This window comes from Lolium rigidum, chromosome 2 (assembly GCF_022539505.1).
Source record: "Lolium rigidum isolate FL_2022 chromosome 2, APGP_CSIRO_Lrig_0.1, whole genome shotgun sequence".
NCBI classification, from domain to species: Eukaryota; Viridiplantae; Streptophyta; class Magnoliopsida; order Poales; family Poaceae; genus Lolium; species Lolium rigidum.
The window spans coordinates 274,824,477-274,836,588 of record NC_061509.1 but is presented as its reverse complement, the minus strand read 5'-3'; positions in this window follow the sequence as shown (position 1 = coordinate 274,836,588).

The window sequence follows — 12,112 nt, the reverse complement described above, 5'->3', positions numbered from 1 at the left end:
TCATCATACCTTCCTCTTGGGGTTCCACTCAACGTTGCACATAAATTCTCCTTCATCAACTCCGTGCTCAGCAGGCGACGCCACGGCCCGAGGGGGCGACGTAGCTGCAGGGCGCGAGTCGATGCAGCAACTAGAGGCCACCAACGACGTACACGCCTTGGAAGGCGCGTCGGAGGCCAGTAGCGTGGACCAAAGGCGGCGGCGCTGCGGCCCGAAGGGCGATGCAGCGGCAGCCCGTAGCTCGATCGGTGGTAGGCGCGTGTTCGGGTACGTGCTTGGCGGAGACGTGCGCGCGGTCGGTTGATCAGACCGACGGCAGCGTTGCACGCGCGATGGCGTGGACAGTGGCGCAGATCGAAATCGATGCGCTGTTTGTTGGTGTTGTCCCGAGCGATTACGGCGAAGACGGACCGACGATTGAGACCGTGCAGACGTAGGCAGCCGGTTGCGACGAAGAAGGCATCCCATGTGCACCGCGTGCAGCCGTGTCGCACGGTTGTTGGAGGCGGGCCGGCCGAGGCGGTGACGACGCGGGCGAGCTGGCCGCGGCAGCTGATGGCGTGTATTTCACACGTTCGTTGGGCAACCCCAAGAGGAAGGTATGATGCGCACAGCAGCAAGTTTTCCCTCAGAAAGAAACCAAGGTTTATCGAACCAGGAGGAGCCAAGAAGCACGTTGAAGGTTGATGGCGGCGGGATGTAGTGCGGCGCAACACCAGTGGATTCCGGCGCCAACGTGGAACCCGCACAACACAACCAAAGTACTTTGCCCCAACGAAACAAAGTTGAGGTTGTCAATCTCACCGGCTTGCTGTAACAAAGGATTAACCGTATTGTGTGGAAGATGATTGTTTGCAGAAAACAAGAGAACAAATATTGCAAGAGATTGTATTTCAAGAAAGAGAATTGGACCGGGGTCCACAGCTCACTAGAGGTGTCTCTCCCATAAGACGAACAAAGCATGTTGGGTGAACAAATTACAGCTTGGGCAATTGACAAATAAAGACAGCATGACATTGCACATACATATCATGATGAGTATAGTGAGATTTAATTGGGCATTACGACAAAGTACATAGACCGCCATCCAACCGCATCTATGCCTAAAAAGTCCACCTTCAGAGTTATCATCCGAACCCCTCCAAGCATTAAGTTGCAAACAACAGACAATTGCATTAAGTATGGTGCGTAATGTAACTAGTGACTACATCCTTGAACATAGCACTAATGTTTTATCCCTAGTGGCAACAAGCACAACACAACCTTAGAACTTTCTGTCACATCGTCCTGTGTCAATGCAGTGCATGAACCCACTATCGAGCATAAGTACTCCCTCTTGGAGTTAAAAGCATCTACTTGGCCGGAGCATCTACTAGTAACGGAGAGCATGTAAGATCATAAATAACACATAAGCATAACTTTGATAATCAACATAACAAGTATTCTCTATTCATCGGATCCCAACAAACGCAACATATAGAATTACGTATAGATGATCTTGATCATGATAGGCAGCTCACAAGATCCGACAATGATAGCACAATGGGGAGAAGACAACCATCTAGCTACCGCTATGGACCCATAGTCCAGGGGTAGACTACTCACACATCACACCGGAGGCGACCATGGCGGCGTAGAGTCCTCCCGGGAGATGATTCCCCTCTCCGGCAGGGTGCCGGAGGCGATCTCCTGGATCCCCCGAGATGGGATCGGCGGCGGCGGCGTCTCTGGAAGGTTTTCCGTATCGTGGTTCTCGGTCCTGGGGGTTTCGTCACGGAGGCTTTAAGTAGGCGAAAGGGTAAGTCGAGAGGGGGCACAGGGGCCCCAGATGACAGGGCGGCGCGGCCAAGGGGGGGGCCGCGCCGCCCTAGGGTTTGGCTCCCCTGTGGCCCCACTTCGTTTCGTCTTCGGACTTCTGGAAGCTTCGTGGAAAAATAGGCCCCTGGGCGTTGATTTCGTCCAATTCCGAGAATATTTCCTTACTAGGATTTCTGAAACCAAAAACAGCAGTAAAACAAAGAATCGGCACTTCGGCATCTTGTTAATAGGTTAGTTCCGTAAAATGCACGAATATGACATAAAGTGTGCATAAAACATGTAGATAACATCAATAATGTGGCATGGAACATAAGAAATTATCGATACGTCTGGAGACGTATCAGCATCCCCAAGCTTAGTTTCGCTCGTCCCGAGCAGTAAAACGATAACACAGTATAATTTCTGGAGTGACATGCCATCATAATCTTGATCATACTATTTGTAAAGCATATGTAGTGAATGCAGCGATCAAAACAATGTGTATGACATGAGTAAACAAGTGAATCATAAAGCAAAGACTTTTCATGAATAGCACTTCAAGACAAGCATCAATAAGTCTTGCATAAGAGTTAACTCATAAAGCAATAATTCAAAGTAAATGTATTGAAGCAACACAAAAGAAGATTAAGTTTCAGCGGTTGCTTTCAACTTGTAACATGTATATCTCATGGATATTGTCAACATAGAGTAATATAATAAGTGCAATAAGCAAGTATGTAGGAATCAATGCACAGTTCACACAAGAGTTTGCTTCTTGAGGTGGATAGAAATAGGTGAACTGACTCAACATTGAAAGTAAAAGAATAGTCCTCCATAGAGGAAAAGCATCGATTGCTGTATTTGTGCTAGAGCTTTGATTTTGAAAACATGAAACAATTTTGTCAACGGTAGTAATAAAGCATATGCATCATGTAAATTATATCTTATAAGTTGCAAGCCTCATGCATAGTGTACCAATAGTGCCCGCACCTTGTCCTAATTAGCTTGGACTACTTGGATTATCACCGCAATACATATGCTTTAACCAAGTTTCACAAAGGGGTACCTCTATGCCGCCCGTACAAAGGTCTAAGGAGAAAGCTCGCATTTGGATTTCTCGCTTTTGATTATTCTCAACTTAGACATCCATACCGGACAACATAGACAACAATATAATGGACTCCTCTTTTAATGCTTTAAGCATTCAACAACAATTAATTCTTTTCTCATTAGAGATTTGAGGATATTTGTCCAAAACTGAAACTTCCACCATGGATCATGGCTTTAGTTAGCGGCCCAATGTTCTTCTCTCACAATATGCATGCTCAAACCATTCAACTCAGTGTAGATCGCCCTTACTTCAGTACAAGACGAACATGCATAGCAACTCACATGAAATTCAACAACGAGTTGATGGCGTTCCCAGCAAACATGGTTATCGCACAACAAGCAACTTAATAAGAGATAAAGTGCATAATTACATATTCAATACCACAATAGTTTTTAAGCTATTTGTCCCATGAGCTATATATTGCAAAGGTGAATGATGGAATTTTAAAGGTAGCACTCAAGCAATTTACTTTGGAATGGCGGGAAAATACCATGTAGTATAGGTAGGTATGGTGGACACAAATGGCATAGTGGTTGGCTCAAGTATTTTGGATGCATGAGAAGTATTCCCTCTCGATACAAGGTTTAGGCTAGCAAGGCTTATTTGAAACAAACACAAGGATGAACCGGTGCAGCAAAACTCACATAAAAGACATATTGAAAACATTATAAGACTCTACACCGTCTTCCTTGTTGTTCAAACTCAATACTAGAAATTATCTAGACCTTAGAGAAACCAAATATGCAAACCAAATTTTAGCATGCTCTATGTATTCTTCACTAATAGGTGCAAAGTATATGATGCAAGAGCTTAAACATGAGCACAACAATTGCCAAGTATCACATTACCCAAGACATTTATAGCAATTACTACATGTATCATTTTCCAATTCCAACCATATAACAATTTAACGAAGAAGAAACTTCGCCATGAATACTATGAGTAGAAACCAAGGACATACTTGTCCATATGCTACAGCGGAGCGTGTATCTCTCCCATAAAGTGAATGTTAGGATCCATTTTATTCAAACAAAACAAAAACAAAAACAAACCGACGCTCCAAGAAAAAGCACATAAGATGTGATGGAATAAAAATATAGTTTCGTGGGAGGAACCCGATAATGTTGTCGATGAAGAAGGGGATGCCTTGGGCATCCCCAAGCTTAGACGCTTGAGTCTTCTTGATATATGCAGGGGTGAACCACCGGGTGCATCCCCAAGCTTAGAGCTTTCACTCTCCTTGATCATGTTGCATCATACTCCTCTCTTGATCCTTGAAAACTTCCTCCACACCAAACTCGAAACAACTCATTAGAGGGTTAGTGCACAATATAAATTGACATATTCAGAGGTGACACAATCATTCTTAACACTTATGGACATTGCATAATGCTACTGGACATTAGTGGATCAAAGAAATTCATCCAACATAGCGAAAGAGGCAATGCGAAATAAAAGGCAGAATCTGTCAAAACAGAACAGTTCGTATTGACGAATTTTAAAATGGCACCAGACTTGCTCAAATGAAAATGCTCAAATTGAATGAAAGTTGCGTACATATCTGAGGATCATGCACGTAAATTGGCATAATTTTCTGAGTTACCTACAGGGAGGTGGACCCAGATTCGTGACAGCAAAGAAATCTGGAACTGTGCAGTAATCCAAATCTAGTACTTACTTTTCTATCAAAGACTTTACTTGGCACAACAAAACTCAAAACTAAGATAAGGAGAGGTTGCTACAGTAGTAAACAACTTCCAAGACACAAATATAAAACAAAAATACTGTAGCAAAATAACACATGGGTTATCTCCCAAGAAGTTCTTTCTTTATAGCCGTTAAGATGGGCTCAGCAGTTTTAATGATGCACTCGCAAGAAATAGTATTTGAAGCAAAAGAGAGCATCAAGAGGCAAATTCAAAGCACATTTAAGTCTAACATGCTTCCTATGCAAAGGAATCTTGTAAATAAACAAGTTCATGAAGAGCAAAGTAACAAGCATAGGAAGATAGAACAAGTGTAGCTTCAAAAATTTCAGCACATAGAGAGGTGTTTTAGTAACATGAAAATTTCTACAACCATATTTTCCTCTCTCATAATAATTTTCAGTAGCATCATGAGCAAACTCAACAATGTAACTATCACATAAAGCATTCTTATCATGAGTCTCATGCATAAAATTATTACTCTCCACGTAAGCATAATCAATTTTATTAGTTGTAGTGGGAGCAAATTCAACAAAGTGGCTATCATCATATATAGGAGGCATATTGTAATCATAAAAGAAAATTTTCTCCTCAATGCTTGGGGTACTAAAAAGATCCTGCTCATCAGAGCCAGCTTCCCCAAGCTTAGAATTTTCCATAGCATTAGCAACAATGGTGTTCAAAGCATCCATAGTAATAACATTCCCATTAGCATGCATATAAAATTCCATGGGTTTTTTAATTCTCTCTTCAAACACATCATGTCCTAATTCAAGATAAAGTTCATAAAGATCTCTCATATTTTTGTTGTTTTCCATTATGCTTAACTAGTGAAATAAAAACATGCATGATATTAAGTAAAGTAAAACAAGTAACTAATTTTTTTGTGTTTTTGATATAGCGTGCAAGACAGTAAATAAAGTAAAGCTAGCAACTAATTTTTTTGTGTTTTGATATAATGCAACAAACAAAGTAGTAAATAAAATAAAGCAAGACAAAAACAAAGTAAAGAGATTGAGAAGTGGAGACTCCCCTTGCAGCGTGTCTTGATCTCCCCGGCAACGGCGCCGTAAAATGTGCTTGATGGCGTGTATTTCACACGTTCGTTGGGCAACCCCAAGAGGAAGGTATGATGCGCACAGCAGCAAGTTTTCCCTCGTAAAGAAACCAAGGTTTATCGAACCAGGAGGAGCCAAGAAGCACGTTGAAGGTTGATGGCGGCGGGATGTAGTGCGGCGCAACACCAGGGATTCCGGCGCCAACGTGGAACCCGCACAACACAACCAAAGTACTTTGCCCCAACGAAACAAAGTGAGGTTGTCAATCTCACCGGCTTGCCGTAACAAAGGATTAACCGTATTGTGTGGAAGATGATTGTTTGCAGAAAACAAGAGAACAAATATTGCAAGAGATTGTATTTCAAGAAAGAGAATTGGACCGGGGTCCACAGCTCACTAGAGGTGTCTCTCCCATAAGACGAACAAGCATGTTGGGTGAACAAATTACAGTTGGGCAATTGACAAATAAAGAGAGCATGACATTGCACATACATATCATGATGAGTATAGTGAGATTTAATTGGGCATTACGACAAAGTACATAGACCGCCATCCAACCGCATCTATGCCTAAAAAGTCCACCTTCAGAGTTATCATCCGAACCCCTCCAAGCATTAAGTTGCAAACAACAGACAATTGCATTAAGTATGGTGCGTAATGTAACTAGTGACTACATCCTTGAACATAGCACTAATGTTTTATCCCTAGTGGCAACAAGACAACACAACCTTAGAACTTTCTCACATCGTCCTAGTGTCAATGTGCATGAACCCACTATCGAGCATAAGTACTCCCTCTTGGAGTTAAAAGCATCTACTTGGCCAAAGCATCTACTAGTAACGGAGAGCATGCAAGATCATAAATAACACATAAGCATAACTTTGATAATCAACATAACAAGTATTCTCTATTGATCCCAACAAACGCAACATATAGAATTACAGATAGATGATCTTGATCATGATAGGCAGCTCACAAGATCCGACAATGATAGCACAATGGGGAGAAGACAACCATCTAGCCACTGCTATGGACCCATAGTCCAGGGGTAGACTACTCACACATCACACCGGAGGCAACCATGGCGGCGTAGAGTCCTCCGGGAGATGATTCCCCTCTCCGGCAGGGTGCCGGAGGCGATCTCCTGGATCCCCCGAGATGGGATCGGCGGCGGCGGCGTCTCTGGAAGGTTTTCCGTATCGTGGTTCTCGGTCCTGGGGGTTTCGTCACGGAGGCTTTAAGTAGGCGAAAGGGTAAGTCGAGAGGGGGCACGGGGGCCCCGGATGACAGGGCGGCGCGGCCAAGGGGGGCCGCGCCGCCCTAGGGTTTGGCTCCCCGTGGCCCCACTTCGTTTCGTCTTCGGACTTCCGGAAGCTTCGTGGAAAAATAGGCCTCCGGGCGTTGATTTCGTCCAATTCCGAGAATATTTCCTTACTAGGATTTCTGAAACCAAAAACAGCATAAAACAAAGAATCGGCACTTCGGCATCTTGTTAATAGGTTAGTTCCAGAAAATGCACGAATATGACATAAAGTGTGCATAAAACATGTAGATAACATCAATAATGTGGCATGGAACATAAGAAATTATCGATACGTCGGAGACGTATCAGCAGCCTACCAAGGCAGGTGCTGCAGCCAGCCAGCGAGTCGACCACAACGGCCGACGTAGGGCAGATGATGGAGGAGAGCCGGTGCGAAGTCGATGCCGAGGTTGGAGTAGAGACGCGTGATGACGACGGTGATGGGCGACTCGATCCGATCTATGATCGGCAAAACCAAAAAAGAAAACGCCGGTCGAGCGACTGGCGGAGCAAAAAGGAAACCGATCTAAAGATCCGGGAAAAAAACGTGAGGGCAGCCGATCAACCGATCGGCGAACAAACCCTCGTACGGGTTGCGCGGCCCCCGGAGTAGATCATGGAGATCGACCTCCCCGGGGGCGGCGCGGTGCGGAAACTTGGGCGGCGGCTAGGTTAGGATCGGCGCCGCTCTGATACCATGGAACGATAGAGAGGGATATGCGGAATAACGGATCAGCGAACGAACCCTCGTACGGGTTGCGCGGCCCCCGGAGTAGATCATGGAGATCGAACTCCCCGGGGGCGGCACGGCGCGGAAGCTTGGGCAGCGACTAGGTTAGGATCGACGCTGCTCTGATACCATGTAGAACGATGGAGAGGGAGAGAGATTGGCGGAATATGTTGGATTTTGTATTGAGCCTCTCGGGCGAGTATATATAGTAGTACATACTTGGAGGCTAAGATAGCTCTCCTAGAGATATGGCAGGTAGAGATTACAAATCCTAGACTACCTAATATACCTATACCAAATATATCTCTTACAAGCGCGAAGACATCTCACATTTGTTCATAGGCTTCACCCACCTCCAGCTTGTGTGGTGTGTCGCCGGTCCCTCCATGTGTCTCCGAGCGATGCTGATTTAACGACTCTTCCCAACAAAATAGTTTTTGAGGCGGAACCCATGTCTACTTCCCCATGTGATCACTATGTTGGTTGATCACCTCCGTCTATGGATCATCTGAGCCCCCTCTCATGTAAACACATGACCTTGTCGGTTTGATGTATGTCTACACTGGTAGAAAAATGGCCTTCCGTCCAGCCCCATTAGTCGCCAAAATATAGGAACCGCGACTAATGGGGTCTTTAGTCGCGGTTCGGGTGGCGAACCGCGACTAAAGACCTGGGCCCAGCGCGCTCACTGGCCAGCTGGTGGGCGGGAGGGGCTTTAGTCGCGGTTGGCCAGACCAACCGCGACTAAAGGTCCTCGAGCCTGGCCCGAAGGCCTTTAGTCGCGGTTGGCCGGGCCAACCGGGACTAAAGGCCCATCCCTATAAAAGGGCCTCAGCTCACAGCACTTAGCCATTTGGTGCCACTTCTCTTCACAAGCTTCAAAAGGGGGTGTAGGTTTGCTTTTGGTTCCTCTTATGCACACAAGGTGTTTGATGAAATGCCCAGGAGCATGAAACAAACATGATATGAAGTGTCAGAGCCACACTTGAGCTTCCTCATTTATTTTTTCCTCCTCGATCGTGGTTAGCAACTTGAACCTTTCATATGTGTCATTGATAAAATATGCATGTGTGTAGTTCATTGTTTAATTTCTATTGTTTATAGCTAGTTAGTTTAACAAATGCATGATGGTTAATTATATATTTTATATTATAATAATGCAGATGAATCGGCAATGGATGTACGGTAACCGACTCTCCGGCGAGTTCACTACGGGTTTGAAAGATTTCCTCGTAGTGGCTAATGCGAACAAGCAGTAAGGGTTTTGTTATCTCGTCCATGTGTTGACTCGTAAGAATCGAAGGGTTACTCTTCCTCAAGAGAAGTTCACCTCGCACCTCGCTTCGGCACGGTTTCATGCCAAGCTATAATTGTTGGACCAAGCATGGAGAAAGAGGGGTTATAATGGAAGAAGATGAAGAAGGGGATGATTTCATCGATGAAAACTATCTTGATCATTTCGGTGATACTTTGATGGAGGATGCTCGAAGGTGAAGGGGAAGGTGAAGGGGAAGGTGAAGAAGAGGCACGTGATGAGCCCGTTGATGATCTTGGTCGGACCATTGCCGATGCACGGAGACGCTGCGAAACCGAAAAGGAGAGGGATAATTTGGATCGCATGTTAGAGGATCACGGAAAGTCGTTGTACCCCGGATGCGATAATGGTTTGAAAAAGTCTGGGCTGCACTACTCGGATTTGCTGAAATGGAAGGCACATGCCGGTGTAGGCTGACTCGGCATTTGAAAACTTGCTGAAAATGTTGAAGAATATGTTTCCAAAGAATAACGAGTTGCCCGCCGGTACGTACGAAGCAAAGAAGGTTGTCTCGCCCTCTAGGTTTAGAGGTTCCGAAGATACATGCATGCATCAACGATCGCATCCTCTACCGCGGTGAATACGAGAATTTGAATGAATGTCCGGTATGCACCGCATTGCGTTATAAGATCGAGGCGATGACCCCGGTGACGATGTTGAGGGCGAGAAACCCAGGAAGAGGGTTCCCGCCAAGGTGATGTGGTATGCTCCTATAATACCACGGTTGAAACTTCTGTTCAGGAACAAAGAGCATGCCAAGTTGTTGCGCTGACACAAAGAGGACCGTAAGTCGGACGGGGAGTTGAGACACCCCGCAGATGGAACGCAATGGAGAAAGATCGACAGAGAGTTCAAAGATTTTGCAGCTGACGCAAGGAACATAAGATTCGGTCTAAGTACGTATGGCATGAATCCTTTTGGCGAGCGAGCTCCAGCCATAACACCTGGCCCGTGACTCTATGCATCTACAACCTTCCTCCTTGGTTGTGCATGAAGCGGAAGTTCATTATGATGCCGGTGCTCATCCAAGGTCCGAAGCAACCCGGCAACGACATCGATGTGTACCTAAGGCCATTAGTTGATGAACTTTTACAGCTGTGGGGCAGACCTGGTGTCCGTGTGTGGGATGAGCACAAAGAAGAGGAATTTGACCTACGAGCGTTGCTTTTCGTAACCATCAACGATTGGCCTGCTCTTAGTAACCTTTCGAGACTGTCAAATAAGGGATACAATGCATGCACGCACTGCTTACATGAGACCGAAAGTGTACATTTGCCAAATTGTAAGAAGAACGTGTACCTTGGGCATCGTCGATTTCTTCCGAAAATTCATCCAGTAAGAAAGATAGGCAAGCATTACAACGGCAAGGCAGATCACCGGCCGAAGCCTGCGGAAAGCATTGGTGCTGAGGTATTTGATATGGTCAAGGATTTGAAAATCATCTTTGGAAAGGGTCCTGGCGGACAATCAGTTCCGAAGGGAGCTGACGGGCACGCAGCCATGTGGAAGAAGAAATCTATATTCTGGGAGCTAGAATATTGGAAAGTCCTAGATGTCCGCTCCGCAATCGACTTGATGCATGTTACGAAGAATATTTGCGTGAACCTCCTAAGCTTCTTGGGCGTGTATGGGAAGACAAATGATACAAAGGAAGCACGGCGAGACCAGCAACGTTTGAAAGACCCCGATGACCGGCATCCGGAATGGTTTCAAGGTCGTGCCGCCTACGCTCCGACCAAAGAAGAGAAGGTCATCTTTTTTGAATGCCCGAGCAAGTATGAAGGTCCCGTCCGGATTCTCGTCCAATATAAAGGGAATAATAAACATGGCGGAGAAAAAGTTCCAAAACCTGAAGTCTCACGACTGCCACGTGATTATGACGCAATTGCTTCCGATTGCTTTGAGGGGGCTCCTGCCGGAAAATGTTCGAGTAGCCATTGTGAAGCTATGTGCATTCCTCAATGCAATCTCGGGCGCGGTTGGCATCGGAAATGGATGAGATGAAGAAAACCGTGAATGTACTAGTACAAGAAAGAGATACAGCTCGGGCGCAACATGAAGATCATCAAGCGGATCTCGGAAGCCAGCAGCGGAGAAGCAACGTGGCTTCCACGGAGGCCCCACCGACTGGTGCACATACACCGATGATCGAAATTACTGCACCGGAGCCTCCGGCGATCGAAATTACTGCACCGGAGCCTCCTCGCTACCCCGTGGACGATGTAAAGGAGATGAAAGAATGTCATCTGTATTATCCTATCGGGAACATGTCCATGAAGGTAGCCATCGACAGTGCTTTACCATGTTTACCTAGAGCACTCCACCACAACAACCCCATTCAAGATGGCTATGCTCGTGTCACGGTGGAGGACATAGTCCAAGGGTTTGAGGACCTGGAGATTGACATTGCTACACCTGAAGGGGCGAGAAGACTTGGAGATGTCAAGCGCCAGTTCATTCTATGGCAAAAGAAGTTTATCAAGTTTCCAGGCGAGGCGCCAAGGCCAACAAGTCCACCCCCCTACGGTGGTGGTGGCGGTGGTGGTGGTGGTGGTGGTGCTTCACCTACACCTCCTTCACGTCAGCCGACGCCGCCCCCCAATTCACCTCCGGCGGGTAAGCAGCCGCCGCCCCCTAGTCCGCCCCGGGCGGGTAAGCAGACGCCCCGGGCGTGTTATCACCAGAATTTGACCGAATCAGAGGTGGGCCGTGATCAAGATGGGCTTGAAGAATATACGTGGAAGAATATACGTGAATCGGCCTTATATGCAAAGTTTGGGCTAGTTTGCCCTTGTATCTGTAACATAGTAGGATACGTGTCGAGTTTGTCTCGTGCATGGTTGGGATTATTCCCACGTTAGAAAGTCTACGGACTATAAATATGTATCTAGGGTTTATGAAATAAACAACAATCACGTTCACCACAAACCAATCTAGGCGCATCGCCAACTCCCTTGTCTCGAGGGTTTCTTCCGGGTAAGCATCATGCTGCCTAGATCGCATCTTGCGATCTAGGCAAGTACAAGTTTATTCGCTGTTCATGCGTTGCTCGTACTGAAGCCTTTTTGATGGCGAGCAACGTAGTTATCTTA